The sequence below is a fragment of the Atractosteus spatula genome (genome assembly GCF_055471065.1).
Source record: "Atractosteus spatula isolate fAtrSpa1 chromosome 26 unlocalized genomic scaffold, fAtrSpa1.hap1 SUPER_26_unloc_1, whole genome shotgun sequence".
Taxonomy (NCBI): Eukaryota; Metazoa; Chordata; class Actinopteri; order Semionotiformes; family Lepisosteidae; genus Atractosteus; species Atractosteus spatula.
In genome coordinates, this window is record NW_028296644.1 from 2,324,534 (window position 1) to 2,328,280 (window position 3,747).

Sequence of the window (3,747 nt, forward strand, 5' to 3'; positions counted from 1 at the left end):
CACAATGTACTTTATACACAAAGCAAGTGTTCTCGTAACCCTAGGAGGTTTCGTGAAAACGCTACTGGCATGCCAAAATCGTTATCGAACTTTACCCTGGTGTATGCCGGGAGGAATTCATGCACTACAGATGAAAGGGGGCAGGCACGTACAGTTCACATTGAAGCCACAAGTACTCGTCTCGGATGTTGCACAAACAAATCCTAATGTCCTGAAAGCATTGCAGCATGTTTGTGTCTCTCTTCCTGTAGCTGCAGGACGACTGAAACGAATGGACAATCACAATCTGTGGCGTTTAGCGTGACATAGTCTTGCAGGCATCGTGCTGTCTCACTGCAATACTATACCACTCGAGGAAACAGTCCATCTGGCCATGAAACTCATTTGAACGTCTAGCTACAGTTACTAACAATATCATGATTTATTCACAATATGTGGAATCAGCACGTCCCAGAGACAGCTTCCGATATCGTGAGCATTCTCTGATGGTGTGCTGCATGGCTTCTGGGTGTGTACATTGGTGGTATAGTGGTGAGCAAAGCTGCCTTCCAAGCAGTTGACCCAGGTTTGATTCCCAGCCAACACATTGGTGAATATTTTCAAATGCTGTGATGAACCTAGGAATGCAACTAGCAAAGCCCAACCTTTTGAAAGAGCTAAAGCACTGCAAAACTGAATTGGGGAGAATCTTACTGGGGATTCTGAGCGATGACTGTGTAACCAGGTGGTTATGGAGGGGATATTTGAAATCTGACACTGAAATTGGTAGCTGTCTCTTTAAGACATGCACGTATGAGTGACATCAGCATGCCAGTAATTGTGGGAGTGGACATCGTACAGTTGAGCGTGGTCTGTGGCTACGCATGATGTGAATGCAAAGAGCATGTTAAAATAAGACTGATGTTCTGTGCATCTTGGATTAGGCGAGATCAAAGAGGAAATTGCCACTACCATATTTTTTGCTTTGTCTTTGTTATTATAGTATATATAATAACAAAGAGCTATAGTAGCTCTTTGTGCATCCTGGTGTGTGTATATCTCCAGGTATATCTATGTGAAGCTTTTGAGTTAAAGGTTATACTGCATCCAATCTAAGTTCTGTAACAGAAAATAATACAACCCCTCATTTTTATGATTTCATGCAGATCCAGAATTAAAAAATCCCCATTTAAATTCATTGTAGTACGGTGTGTACTAATTTTGGTACCAGAAATGGGGTATTCTGAGCATTTAGATGAAACTTTGGATGCCGTATAAGGTAAAATAAATAAAAAAATACGGTAGTGGTGAAGAGCTGCACTGCGGGTGTCTGGTCTGCCCAGAGAGGTGGGGGAAGGGACGTCCGGAGCAGGGACCCAGGAGAGGATCGCCAGCAGAACCAGCATTCTGGACTGTTCTAGTGCACGTTGGCAGATACTTTAGTGCTATTTATCACTTTCTGTAGTCAGTCACTGAGTTTGAGTTTGTAGGCATCCTCTCGTGAGGCACCAATAAATGTAGGGGTTTTGTGCATTACAGGGACAATTATTAATTGTAGCAGTAAGTCACAAAATGATTCTTTGATGGCTATTAGAAAAACAACCTTGCGGGATAACACACACACACACGGATACTATTACACGACAATACATTTATTAAGGCATAAAATGTGTATATAAACATAACAGATCTTATAGCGAGGGTTAGCAGAATACAAAAGGTATATATTCGATCACGAAGAGTTACAAACCAAGAGGGACATACATTCAGTATACCATTCATTTATACCATTTCGTTAATGAGCTTTGATTTCAGCTTCTACACTAGATACTCAAAAGCAAGTACATCACTCATAGGAATTAAACTGATATCAACTGGGGTTGAGGTAACAATTGAATTCTCGAGCTGTAACTCAGAATGTTGAATACTCATCCAATCTGTGTGGATTCAGATCTCCCGCGGACACAAAGAAACAGTGGCAGGCTTGTTGCTGTGTCCAATCAGCATTCTCTGGCCTAGTGTCAGGCAGTGCTGGTTTGGCATGAGGGAAGTGGGAGAGATTCCTGCTGCGACGCTCTGGTAGTAGGCTCTCTGAAGACCGGCTAGTTAGTTCTGGCTTACTAGTGAGAGTTTGTGCACATGAGAAAAGCGACTGCGGGTCCAAGCAGGTCACACTCTTTAGACAGGAAGAAGACCGGTTCGTTCCTGATGTATTGCTAGTTCTGAATCCATACAAGAACGATTCTATAAAACGCTCACCAGATTACGTTTTAAGAAGGAACTGCAGCTCAGGTTCAGCCAAGATCTAAACTCGGATGGCAGGATTCAGAGTCCAGAGTGCGGACTGATGGCGCACGGGGGGTCCATATAGATCCCTCAGTGATCTTCCGCGTGTTTAAACCGCCAACGTGTGACTACCCTGTCCCCGTGACCTCATTGCTCTGCTCTCGCCTCTGTGCAGCCGAGCCCGACTCATGGTAAAGTGAAAAAAAAAATGCCCTCAACGTGTGATTTTCTCTGGAGCGAGGATAGATGTTACCTTTATATCACTGAACAGAATGTATGAGATGTGGCGGCTAGGTTCAATTTTTTATCCTCTTTAAAAGATTAAGGACTGGGGTGAGCGTGATTCACCACCCTAAGAGCCCGATGTGCGAACCAATTAAGCTGCATAGACTTGGTCATTTAACTATTCTCCATTCGCAGGGTTAAGGTTAATGAGAAAACATTGCTGACTTTTTTTTGCCAGCCACGAGCGCAGAGTAGCAAGGTTTGTATTTCATCTTTTGCAAGTTGCATCCATTTAAAAAAAAGTCATTCAAGACAGGAAATTAATACTTGCATTTAATTAAGTCTAGCCGTAGGAGGTTATCCATAATGACCAGTTCTGTACGAGAAGACAGAAAAACAAAAAGGCACCGCTGGGATTCAGACCCAAGATCTCCTGTTTACGAAGCAGGCGCTTTAACCAACTAAGCCACAGCACCCCTGGAGTGCTGTCCTTTTACAACCACTTGGACACACCGCTCTGAGACATCTGCATTCGGTGCGCGCTCCGCCTGCTCGCTGAGCAAGTTGCCACCTTTACATACAAAAGCAACATCGACACCAAGAAAAAGGATGACAAATGGCTTTTTTCTGGAACTTTTCATGTCCAAGGAGCTCAATGTGCTTTCCGTGTACAACAGGGCGACTGAACTCCACACCGGCCACTGAAGCACAGCAGTGGCTTGGTGGCTTGACATCTCCCAAAGAAAATGTTGAAAGCACATGTGGAACAGAAAAATGACCCTTCGAGTACAAGGGAAAAAAAAAGATCATCTGGAGCACGCCAACACATGTACGGATAGCCCAGTTTTCTTGACGAGGTGGCCAAGTGGTTAAGGCAATGGACTGCTAATCCATTGGGCTTTGCATGCATGGGTTTGAATCCCATCCTTGTCACATTCAGCATCTGACACATGTGCCCATTCAAAGTTGGCCTTGCTTTCTTTTGCTCCGGTACTAGAGCAGTACATTTTCTAGCTGTGGCTGAAGATGGTATAGTAGGCTAACATCGGTATCGAGCAGTGACAGTAACAGTATTTACTGAGAGAGAGAGAGGCAGCTCAGAAGATGAGCTCCTAATTTCTTTGAGATTTTATTGTTTTCTGTAACTGAACAAATAGTCTAGGAATAAGGCAACATCTAACACAAACTAAAGAAAACCAAAGAAGTAAAGAAATAATTTATCATTGAAAGAAAAACAAAGCAAACATCTGAAAATCT

General features: G+C 43.3%; 1 non-coding gene across 1 annotated transcript; it reads left to right on the forward strand.

The window, feature by feature from the left end:
- The first annotated feature begins 3,341 nt into the window (after positions 1–3,341).
- trnas-gcu (transfer RNA serine (anticodon GCU)) lies at positions 3,342–3,423 on the forward strand. The gene has a single exon. It is a non-coding gene; the product is annotated as a tRNA-Ser (tRNA).
- The last annotated feature ends 324 nt before the right edge of the window (positions 3,424–3,747 follow it).